The following is a 12,697-nucleotide window of genomic DNA, read 5'->3' as shown; positions in this document are numbered from 1 at the left end:
TGTATCACAGAAGGAAACAAAGGATTTAGCACTGTAGACACATATAGTAACAGATTCCCTACCCCAGAAAGTTTATAATCTTCATTTTAGAGCAGACCCTAAAACAATATGGAGCCTTGAGACTCCATTTCAATTAAAGTTGCTTAATTCATTGAAGGGGGGGAAAACTGTTTATGATTTCCTGCAAGACTGACACACCAAAACAACTCCTAAAAGTTGTTCTGTTTAATTTTTTAAAGTTAGATTTCAAGTACATCAACAACAAAACTGAAGCTATCAAAAACTGTTGTGGCAATTAGTACTCAAACTAAGAATTTCGCTATATGCCCTTAAACCCTCCCCCCCAAAAAAAACCTCTTTCTAATGCAAGTTTTTCATCTTTTAGATTTAGCTATTTCCCCCCTCCCTTTCCTTTAATTTTATGCCTCTAACATGTTTGCATTTATTTTTCTTCACTTTCAGCCACTTCTTACGTTTTCTCCTAACTCAATGACTTTGATCCTGATGTACCTATTCTAGAGAAGACCAAAAGCTCTCTGTGAACTAAATTCATCCTCTCTGATCAGTTCTATGGGCACAAAATGAGGAGTATAATCACTTCTGAGAATAGACTTGACAGCATGTTCTGTAGTAATGAAGTACAGTATTCTTAAAGTCCAATTTCAATGGTGAAATTAACAGAAGCCTGATGCATTTAAAAAAAAAAAAAAAACCACATTGTGGCCGAGAAAAGCAAATATTTAGTTTTGAGCTACATTGGCTATGATGGGTTAAGTCACATGTGAAGAACAAGATAGCCAACAAGAAACTAAAGGCTTCACTACTTTCTTCACTACTTTACTTTTAAGCAAACTGAATGATGCTTCAATTAGTTGCTTATAATAACCCATAAGAAGGCAGAGCTGAATGAACAAATGGCACCACACCTGAAGAATTGTGCACAATTCTGGTTGTTAAATAGAGAATGGATATTGAGTGAATGGAAGAAGTATGAGAAATAGGATCTCAGAGCATATAACCTGGGGTCCTGTCTGGAGGCAACTGTGCTTTATCCACACTTCTTTCAACTGCCAATGGGGCGGGGAGGGGGGGAGAGGGAGTGAGGGGCAGGAGAATGGGGAAGGATTAAAGGTGGAAAAGTGGGGGTGGGAGATCAATTTATCCCCTCCCCATCCCTTTTGCATATAATTAATTACTTTTCCCCGTTCCCATAAATTTGGCCACTGTAATTAATATGGACCATCATACCAAAGGCAACAACAGAAGTTTCAAATATGAAGCCACTCAAAAGGAATCAGAAAGGCACCGGGTACAATTCCCTTCTCCACCACAGACTTCGTATACAACCTTGGACAGGTCACTTAGGCTCAGGTCCTCAAAGGACTTTAGGCACCTATCTTCTGGTTCTGCCTCAGCTCTCCAGCTGTAAAATGGGGATAATAGCATTGCCCAAACCTCACAGGTGCGTTGTGAGGATAGATACATTAAAGACTGTGTGATGCTCTGATAATTTGTAATTAGGGGCCAGATAAGTACTATAGATCACTAGATAGAGGGAAATAAATATAAATATGAAAGTGAAGTGATTCCTTTTTTTGTTTTTATGCTTTCACCACCTCACAAAAGACTCTCTTGCTTTAACAGTAGATATTGTAAAAGTTGGGCACTTCACAGCACTAGGAGGAATATCACAAAAGGTTCCTTACCAAAACACTCTTGGACTTATTTACAGTACCGTATTTCATTTCACGTTCGATACCATGAAACTGTCTTATAAGTGTGAACATTTTTATCTCCTTTCCCATTTATTTGTTTCACCACCTGTTAAGTTTTGTCTTAAAAAAAAGATTGCAAGCTCTTCAGAGGAAGGACTATCTTATTGTTTATCTGCACAGCATCTAGCAAAGTGGAACTACAGTCCGAGTGAGGCCTCTAGACCCTATTTTAATATAAAACTGCAAGGCATCTACAAGTCAAATATATGATATAAGAAGTCGTTTCAAACATTTACCCACTCAGGCCCTCATCCTCCAAACACTTACATACAAAATAGCCCTACTGAAGACAGTAGAACTACGCTTGTGCATTAAGTTAGCAAGTCAAAAAAAAAAATCGCAGAACTGGATTTTGGTAAGAGGATCTTTAGAAAGCTGCAGCAACTGGGGAGTCAGTAATATCCTTCTTATTCTAATCTGAAAAATATAACATAACACACTATACAACCAGTTACTCTATGCCTTACTGCTGTAAAACAGCACCCCATCTGGTAACACTTCAGCAGCTGGTATAAAACAAGTTTTGTGAGTGACACACAGCAGAATCAAGGTTCAGAAATTGTAGGCTCTCTCGATTGCAGTATTGTTCTCTTCTTCACTACTAGGAGTTTTAACTGGTTGTAGGGAGGGAAGAGAGTGCTCCTCTTAGAAAGATAAATTAATTTGTTTTAAGAGCATGAGAGGACAATAGGGCCATTCAAGCACCAGTCAGAATGCACAGAAGATCAAGTATCTCCTCTCTGGAATAAGAATTGTTTTACCCCTACAGATTGAAAGCTCATTGTTCAGGATAGATTAAACCAGTACGATAGACTTTCTGAGCAATGGAAGAAAAAGCTTAAGAACATTTAAAATATAGAGGGAGAGCGGAGTTTCTTAATTGGAAAAGTCTATATGATATATTTGTATTTTGGGGAATATATCTGGAGGAGAATTAAAAAAGGGGATCCTGGACAAGAGCTTTTTTTAAAGCTGTATATAGGACACACTGGGAGAACAAAAATACCAAAAAATAAATCTCAATTACACACTCATGTCTCTAGGGAAAGGGAGCTATCCATGAAATAAGACATAGGGAACCTAGCATATTTGCCGTACTAAGCGGTAATTTTCCTGCAGCAGGAATTATTAGAACATATGATTCCCACTGTCATTGCTACAGACGTCTGTATAATCACAACCTAGAAAAAAATCCTTCCCCCACATCGAGCCCAGTACAACATACACAATAAAAAAAATAGAAAATATATCTCCTAAGTCTGCCAAATTGCTTTCTGTCCTGTATGCAACGTTTTCACAGGGGAAAATTACTATTCTGCAAATCTAGATGGCGCACCTAAAATTCTTTGCACTTACATTCTAACCAAGAATCACAGTGTGTCATAATTGGTTTAGTTTCACAACACCCCTGTAATGTCTATCTACATCTGTAAACTGGGAATAATGGACTAAGAGAGTTTAAGGCTCACATTCACAAATTTAGTAAAGTCAGGACCCTATATCCATATCTAACTAAGATGTCTTATTTTCAGAGGTGTTGAACATTCACAGCTCTCAGAAAACAGGCAACCAAGTACTTGGGCCTAAGGTCATGCAAGAAACCTAAAACATATTTGTGACTAGAGGAAAAGTCTTGTGGCTCCAAGTAAAATATATGTTCTACCCACAAAACCATTCTTCCTCTCAAGGGGAGTACAGTCAGTCATATACAACTTTACATTTCATTCACTTTTATTTGGTATTTCTGGTCACCAGCTTAGTTCCCCTTCCAGACAAAATTTTGGCCAAGCCCACAAACTGCAGATTTGTGGTTCTTTAAACTCTGCAAGTGGTTTTGTAAGGTTATTTAAAAGTTATAAATAGCTGTGTTCTGGTGTGCTCTACTTTTTACTGAACATATTATTTCTGCATGGTGTAGTCTGTTGAAAGACTTATAACAGAGTTAAATTGCACAGCAAAAAATCTCCAGAATATGTGCCCTTTATTGCTTCTTTATGATGTATGATGACAACTTCAAACGTTTATTCAAAAGAATCAAACAACTCTACTTGGTAATTTTTGCATTAGAAATATCAGTCCTAAATGCCTCTGCTTTTTGCTGAAGGACAAGAGGGATAATGAGGACACCACAGAAGATTGAAAACTGAACAGCAGCTTTACTGAGAGAAGACGGGAATGTTTAGATTGGAGGGTTACAGCAGAATGAGAATAAAAGGACATGTTTTTCAGCTTTTTGTTCTAGCCTGCTTTACTCAAAGTCATGACAAAACGGGGCGGCAGGAGGGAAGGGAGGGAGAATGTCTCTCTGATAAAAGAAAAGGAGTACTTGTGGCACCTTAGAGACTAACCAATTTATTTGAGCATGAGCTTTCGTGAGCTACAGCTCACTTCAGCTCACGAAAGCTCATGCTCAAATAAATTGGTTAGTCTCTAAGGTGCCACACGTACTCCTTTTCTTTTTGCAAATACAGACTAACACGGCTGTTACTCTGAAATCTCTCTGATAAGATTCAAAATCCCTTCCACCTGCAACAGAAGACTGGGAATGCTGCAGCTCAGGTTTCAGTCTGTTGTAATACTGCTATCCCAATCAAGTTGTTCAATCCTAAAGTCCAGTAAAAACCTGGAATTCAACACTTGATATTTAAACGGGTAAAAATATACATTTAAAAAAAATAAAGGGAAAAAAAATCCTCAAAGCCCTTTTGACATTGTAAAAGAGCACCAAAGGGTAAAAATAAAACTACTCTCGCGATTACAGTTCACCTTTTTTGACAGTCCTGCAAAGCAGTCTAAAATATGGTCTTCTAGATTTGTGAAACCATTCTAGTTCCAATTTTCCTTTCCCAGTAGAGTGTGTGACCTTTAATCTTTTTTAATCAATTCAATGCTTCAATAGTATGATCTTGCATGTTCCCTTAGATTTTACCTTTGCTTTTTGGAGTAGCTCATTTGAGGTTTACTTTATGCAAGTTGTCACAAGGTTTGTGGAATTTACAGCAACCCTTCCTTCTGAAAACTAAAGTCCCTTAGCAATTTAACATGATTTAGACTTCCCCCCCATACTAGCCCCACATCATTTGATTCTCTTCTAGCAGCCAAATAATTTCAAATAGATTAAAAGCTAGTAGCTGGAGTACCTTCAGATGAGGCAGTTAAAACTCCCTGATTTTTTAAGTAGGGTGCAGTTTAGCATTTTCACCATGAAGAGATTGAGAAATTTGTTTCCATATTAATAGAATGAAAGAAAATTAAGATATGTATCACCAGAATTTGAAAAATATAATTGCTCAATAATCTAGGAATCACTTTGATTATATTAATTCTTCTCCACAAAGCTATATTGACTTCTCATTTTAAAAGGTATCCTTTGCTTTAGTCTCCCCAGTTGTCTTTCATCAGGTTTTCCAAACCTTTAAGATTTATGCCCATTCACATTTCAGCCTAAAATCTTTTAGACCTATATTTCAAGTGAGCACCAAGAGAACCCATATGCACACTTTCTTATACCTTTTTATTGCTGATGTTTTAGAATGTAAACAAAGCATAGGGTATACATTTACATATTATGCACACGAAAAGGAAGTTAAAAGAATATTTTCAAGGTTTAAAAGTCAAGCATTCAAAAGTTAGGAAATACCAGAATAAAGGCTACCTATGCAACATTAAATCACCCCCATAGCATGTATGCATTATGATGCCATCTTTAACTGATCACACACTCACTCCCCTCCAAAAAGGATCCCACATTCAAAGGACAAAAGGGACCTGCTCTGAGAATAAATCAGGGTTGAGTAGTAAAGGAGATGATTGTTTCCGGGACCCCTGCTTTATTTGTTGCAGAAGGTGGAAGGTGCGCAGTGAATGAGAGAGAGGATGGCAGGAAGAGAAAGAATCGACTGATGGTTTAGGCAGGTGAACGCTGCCCTGGGAAACTGGATTTGATCCCTCTCTCTGCAGCAGTTCACATAACTTGCTGGGCAAGTCACTTGCACCACATTTTTCTGGGTGCCGGACTTGAGGCCAATTGCAGAAGCACGAAGCACTCACAACTGCAACTACACGCTTGGGAACTCTGCTCTGACTATATTAAATGCTACAGAATAGTACGTTCTTCAACCTCAGGTCCTGGGTTCTTACCTTGGGCACCCAAAACTAGTAGATACTTTTGATCTTTATGTCTCTGTGCCTCAATTCATCATCTGCAAAATGGGGACAAAAAAATCTACTCATCTCACAGGGGTGCTGTGAAAAATAAATTAATGTTTGTGAAGCAGATACTATAAGGATGATGCCATAGAAAAGCCAATGATGAAATTAATAATTCTGCCTTCAGAGCAGGGACTGAACAGTGGACACTAAATCACATCTGGGGTTCCACATTGAAGAATAGGGATAAAAAAATGCTGAACAGCTGCTCACTAAGTAATCAACATCCATCCTGTGTCCTGAAAGGGCCAGGATTCTTGTAGGAAAAAATAGTATGTGAGCATGTAATTAAAGACAATCATAAACGCATAAAGGTATCAAACTAAGGTTGCATAGGCATTTCCTAACGTCTGAATGCTTGGTTTTACAACCTTAATAATGTTCTTTTAATGTAGTTTGTGTGAGAGATTTCCTACGTTTTAAAAAAAGCAAACGGGAAGAAAAAAAAAAATTCCATCATATTGACACCCACATGGGTCATTACCAGGGTTCGAACCTTCACATCCACCAAACAGACCTCCACAACTTGAGCTAACAGAGTAACTGATAGGCATAGGGAGTTGTAATTCTCTATGTAGACCAGCACTAGATGATGAGAGACGGTGCCAAAGACAAACAAATATTTGCTGAGAACAGAAGAATAGTGAGTATCAGGATTCTTGGGTTCCAAGAATGACCCTAAACACATATGACTATGTTGTACACAACTACAGTCATTTGTCTCACTTATTTTTAAGATAGGTTTCAGAGTAACAGCCGTGTTAGTCTGTATTCGCAAAAAGAAAAGGAGTACTTGTGGCACCTTAGAGACTAACCAATTTATTTGAGCATAAGCTTTCGTGAGCTACAGCTCACTTCATCGGATGCATACTGTGGAAACGGCAGAAGACATTATATACACAGAGACCATGAAACATACACATTGTAAGGAGAGTGGTCAGTTTGGATGAGCTATTACCAGCAGGAGAGTGAGTTTCTGTGTGTATGGGGGTGGGGGGTGAGAAAACCTGGATTTGTGCTGGAAATGGCCCACCTTGATTATCATGCACATTGTAGGGAGAGTGGTCACTTTGGATAAGCTATTACCAGCAGGAGAGTGAGTTTGTGGGGGGGGGGGGGGCAAAGGGTGAGACAACCTGGATTTGTGCTGGAAATGGCCCAACTTGATCATCATACACATTGTAAGGAGAGTGATCACTTTAGATAAGCTATTACCAGCAGGAGAGTGGGGTGGGAGGAGGTATTGTTTCATGGTCTCTGTGTATATAATGTCTTCTGCAGTTTCCACAGTATGCATCCGATGAAGTGAGCTGTAGCTCACAAAAGCTTATGCTCAAATAAATTGGTTAGTCTCTAAGGTGCCACAAGTACTCCTTTTATTTTTAAGATGCTACTCAGGTGAATTTCATTAGCTTATTAGCTTACACCCAAGATATTCAACAATTAACTTCAACCCAGTCTGTCTACTAGAAAAGAGTAACCCATCAAAACCAACATTTAACAAGATCCTGAATCACTGTGGAAACAGACAACTTAATAAAGCAATGTGGAGAAAGTTAGATGATAGCCTCTCTTGGAACCTTCTCTAAAGTGGGGACAGGGGAAAACATGACAAAGCATATAAGATCCATTAACAAATAAACGCATCTATGATTATCTCTGAGAAGCATTTTAATAGTTGTAGTTTTGATTCTTGGGGGATGAGATGGTGTAGCTCTTGTTTCAGTGTAGTCTAATACTACGAAGTAAAAAAGAAAATTTGAGATCCAGTCTAATAATGATTACTAAGAGCCATAGAAATTTACTATCCCTGCAACCCAAACACACACCGCTTTTGGTGGAACAACAACCTTGCTCAGTTTCTGTCACCACACTTGGGCATGATAAAATTAAGAAGTGTTATAATAACGAAAGAAATCTGATGAGGCCAAAAGAAATCTGATGAGGTTCAACAAGGACAACTGCAGAGTCCTGGGATCCCATGTACTGCTACAGACTAGGGACCGAATGCCTCAGCAGCAGTTCTGCAGAAAGGGATCTAGGGGTTACAGTGGAAGAGAAGCTGGATATGAGTCAATAGTGTGCCCTTGTTGCCAAGAAGGCTAACAGCATTTTGGGCTGTGTAAGTAGGGGCATTGCCAGCAGATCGAGGGATGTGATCATTTCCCTCTATTCGACATTGGTGAGGCCTCATCTGGAGTATTGTGTCCAGTTTTGGGCCCCAAACTACAAGAAGGATTGGAAAAATTGGAAAGAGTCCAGCAGAGGGCAACAAAAATCATTAGATGGCTGGAGCACATGACTTATGAGGAGAGGCTGAGGGAACTGGGATTGTTTAGTCTGCAGAAGAGAAGAATGAGGGGGGATTTGATAGCTGCTTTCAACTACCTGAAAGGGGGTTCCAAAGAGGATGGATTTAGACTGTTCTCGGGGTACCAGATGACAGAACAAGAAGTAATGATCTCAAGTTGCAGTGGGGGAGGTTTAGGTTGGATGTTAGGAAAAACTTTTTCACTAGGAGGAATGGGTTACCTTGGGAGGTGGTGGAAGGCTCCTTCTTTAGAGGTTTTCAAGGTCAGGCTTGACAAAGCCCTAGCTGGGATAATTATTTGGGGATTGGTCCTGCTTTGAGCAGGGGGTTGGACTAGATGACCTCCTGAGGTCCCTTCCAACCCTGATATTCTATGAAAGGCCTTCAAGCTGTGATGCAGCAATTACTAATCATGCATTTATTACATGAAGCTGTTTATACAGGTAGCAAAGAGTCTTGACAAAAGCGAATATGAGGAGGAGACAATAGTACAGTAGTTTAACAATGGCCGTTAATTTCTCTTTTGTACATATGCTGTTTAAGTAAGCACTGTATGAAATGCAAATACTCATATAATAAGCAGTGGTGTGGTAGTCTCTCTCTCAAAGCAATCAGAAACTATTAGTAAAATATTAAGTTTGGGGTTAAAGAAAAGTGGTCCTGGGATCGACTGATTTTTTCTGGAAAGTCCTCAAGGGACACGATCCTGCTTTGTACTTCAGTGATGAGTTAGACTGAAGGGGTAGTTGCTAATAACTATAAATAGTAGCTGCCCAAACATTCCAGCCATACTTGCTCTCTACCACTTCTCTCTCTCTGCCAGGCACCAGGAAAGCAAAACAGCCTAACACCATCTGGGTGCAGACTGATGACACCGCAGACCAAACCCAGTTTTACATAAATGGTGAACCGGGGGGGGGAGACACGACCACATATATCCTTGTGGCACCCTGCATGACAGAAACATTGGCGCAGATGAACAATTCCAATTTGTACAATTACTGTAATTCCCTTCCAGACGGGCTTCCTCACACCATGTGGCATGTTCTGAATTCAGCAACACATTAGCTAATAGGCATGAGCTACTGTGATCATATTATGCCTGTCCTGTGTTCTTTCCATTTGGCTGCCTGTAGAGCCATGAAATGATATTAAGATGATCCAGCAAGTTAAACAAAATTTTTGTGTTTAAAAATATAAAAAGCCTTTAACAGAGAAAGCCCAGGATATATTCAAAACATTCAACATTTGGCTCAGCCCAAAGGGTGTTCACTCTGACACCATCCACTGTGTAAGAAATCTCGTCATCATGTATCAGGTCACAGATAGCTAACACAGGTCTTATGATGGGGAACTTGCTCCCATTTAACATCCATCTCAGCTCCTCACATTCCACTTTAAATATTTTCCCCCCAAAGAGCGATTTTATTATGACCACTCTAACACTTAACTAATATCTGGAAATTCATTTATTATCTCTGCCATTCGGTTTTACCTTGTATTAAGGCTCTTCCATCTGTTTCTTGATTATTTTTATATCACATATAGTTTCCATCTTGAAGTGTTCAGTATCCTGAACTCCTTGGCGTGCAAGGGAATTTACAAATATAATTGTTACTATTAAAATTTCAAGTAGTCATCTGGACTTCTTGAGAACAGAAGCTAAGATCGAACCCAGAATTCTGCATCCATATTTATCAAGCCAGTTTTCTTGAGACCACTTTTAAAAGTTATCAAGCTTTAACATGATTTTCTACGTTCTGATATGTGTGTAGTAATGTTTTGTTGCTGAAGTTTTAAAGGATTTTATTTTGCCTGCCTTGCTCAAGCAAAACTGCTAGAGAAGTCAGTGAAAGCACTGAGTAAGTGCCTGGGGTACATCTACACGGAGAAAAACAAATAAAACAAAACACCCATAGCAACTAGTCTAAGAGCCTGGGTCAACTGACTCAGGCTCACGGGACTTATGCTGAAGAGCTAAATATAGCAAACCAGACATTCCTGCTTGGGTTAGAGACTGAAGTCTAAAACTTAGCGATGGGGTGGGTTTCAGAGCCCAGCTCCCAGCCCAAGCAAGAATGTTTACCCTCCTATATTTAGCCCCATAGCCCGAGTCCCATGAGCCTGAGTCAATTGATGCAGTCTCTGAGACTACTTGCTGCCGCAGTTTTTTGTTTTGTTTTGTGCTGTGTAGACGTACCCTAACAGATCTAGACTGTGGATCATGCAAAGCTAGTGCCCCTCCTCTCTAGAACTCCTTCCATGGTAGTTGTTGGATGTAATGCAAGACTCAGTGATAGGCCCAAAGGAAGGTAGAGTTCCTGCTTCCACAATAAATTATTGAATTGTTAAACCAATAAGCCAAAAGCTATTTGTACCAAAAATAGTCACCCCAGTGAGTTGGAATTTTGTTTAGAAAGCACAGTGCTTTTACTTATTTCTTAAAGGCAGAGAGGTTTAAAAAAATTTAGTACCCATTTTCTACACATAAAAGTAATTCTATAGTCAAATCATTTTTTCTTTTGCTTTGGCAAGAAGAAAATGTATTAGTTTCATAGTTCACAAATAAAAAATGGATATTTTTTTCCTTCATTAAACGGGCTGGCAACACTTCTCAATTGAGTGGATTTCCCCAAGTTTTATTTATCTCCAAATAGTATATGAGATTCCAAATATTTACAAAGTAGGCATAAAAATAAGTAACAGTACTGAGTTTGAACTTTTCTTTTCACGAACATCGCATCTACATACATCTTTTTATTGACCTACTTTTAATGGCAAGTACTATCCAAATAGGATTAAAGATAAAAAGTATATATATTTTCATGGAAGTGTGCAGGTCAGCAACAAACAAGCCTTATTATAGAAGTGCACTAGTGACTGTTTAAGTAAGAATTGGGTCTAGGATACCCCATTTGACAGGGCTTTAAAACCTCTCCAAATTAAAAAAAAAAAAAAAAAAAACCACAGACCTGTTATAAGAATCAAAAAATGAAAAGTTGCACTTTAGATGGAGTTTTTGAATGTAGTTCGATGAAAGTAGGGAATGCCCACAGAGGTCAAAAAAATACTCTGGGGGCAGGGGGGAACTATTGCTGAGATGTTGGTGGTTTGAGTCTTACATTTTTTTCCAAAACGCTTTCCAGCAGACATAAACCACTAGCGTATCACATCACACATGCGATTTCAGAAAACCTTGCTAAGTGCAGGTGCTTTTGAAATCTCATTTACTAATGGAACGTATTTTGTGCATGCACGCACCTGGACCTCTTCCAGCAAAGAGGATTATTAACCAAAACTAGCAATGCTGATTTCAGGGTCCTATGTCCGGGCTGCAGAAGAGGAGACATCTTTTTTGTATCCTTGTGTTTTTATGCCATAGTCAATAGCCTCAGATATAATGACCATGATTGATCTCCTCTGAAATATATGGTGGAAATTATGTCTGCCTACATTTTAATATTCTCATCAAATCATAAAATATGGCAAATTATCTTCCTTTTTTACGTGTATTTGCCTACTTGATGGGTAACAATAGCTTTACATGAATAATTTTTATGTTTTCTCTATGTCAGCAAACTCATAGTTCAATTTTATTTCCTGTAGTGTAGCAAGCAGAAGTGGTGCACAGAGTTCCTCTTCAGAAAGAGAGGTAGACTGTTCGGGTATTGCATAATCTGTAAGGTGGAAGACAAATCAAATGCTATTCTTTGCCACAATGAAGAAGTTAAAAACAAGTCAGAGACAATGAGAAGATGAAAACTGGCTTAGACAATCAACACAACTATCTGGACAGTTAAATGAGATAATAGAAGTTTCCTTCCTTTTCAAAAAGTATTTCTTTCAAATATTTCAGACTTGCTGCTGGGACTCTTCACCAGCATTAAATTAATCTCCAGACCAGAGATAAAGTTCCCACACATTTTAGTTCAGCATCATAGACAGAGGAAATACTGAAAAACTAAGACCACCTTCAAAACAGGAAAATTATAATCCACACTTTAAAGCCTGAGTCTTTGCCAAAACAACAGGAAGGGAGTTAGGAAAACTAATAAGAACATAAGAATGGCCATACTGGGTCAGACCAATGGTCAATCTAGCCCCATATCCTGTCTTCCAAGAACGGCCAATACCAGGTGCTTCAAAGTTCCTTCAGAGCTCTTGGGTGAATACCATCTGGTCCTAAGGACTTTTACTGTTTAATTAATCAGTTTGTTCCAAAACCACCTCTAATGACCTCTCAATCTGGGACAGTTCCTCAGATTTGTCACCTAAAAAGAATGGCTCAGGTTTGGGAAAATCTCTCACATCATCAGCCATGAAGACTGATGCAAAGAATTCATTTAGTTTGTCCGCAATGGCCTTATCGTCCTTGAGTGCTCCTGGAGCAGTGGCACCAGTG

General features: G+C 38.9%; 1 protein-coding gene across 1 annotated transcript in view; it reads right to left on the bottom strand.

The window, feature by feature from the left end:
• The window catches only part of ARAP2 (ArfGAP with RhoGAP domain, ankyrin repeat and PH domain 2), a 195,656-nt gene that overhangs the window by 112,498 nt on the left and 70,461 nt on the right, over positions 1 to 12,697 (bottom strand). The window lies entirely within an intron of this gene.

Source organism: Lepidochelys olivacea, assembly GCF_965140295.1.
Source record: "Lepidochelys olivacea isolate rLepOli2 genome assembly, chromosome: 4".
NCBI lineage: Eukaryota > Metazoa > Chordata > Testudines > Cheloniidae > Lepidochelys > Lepidochelys olivacea.
This window is presented reverse-complemented; position numbering and strand designations above follow the sequence as displayed.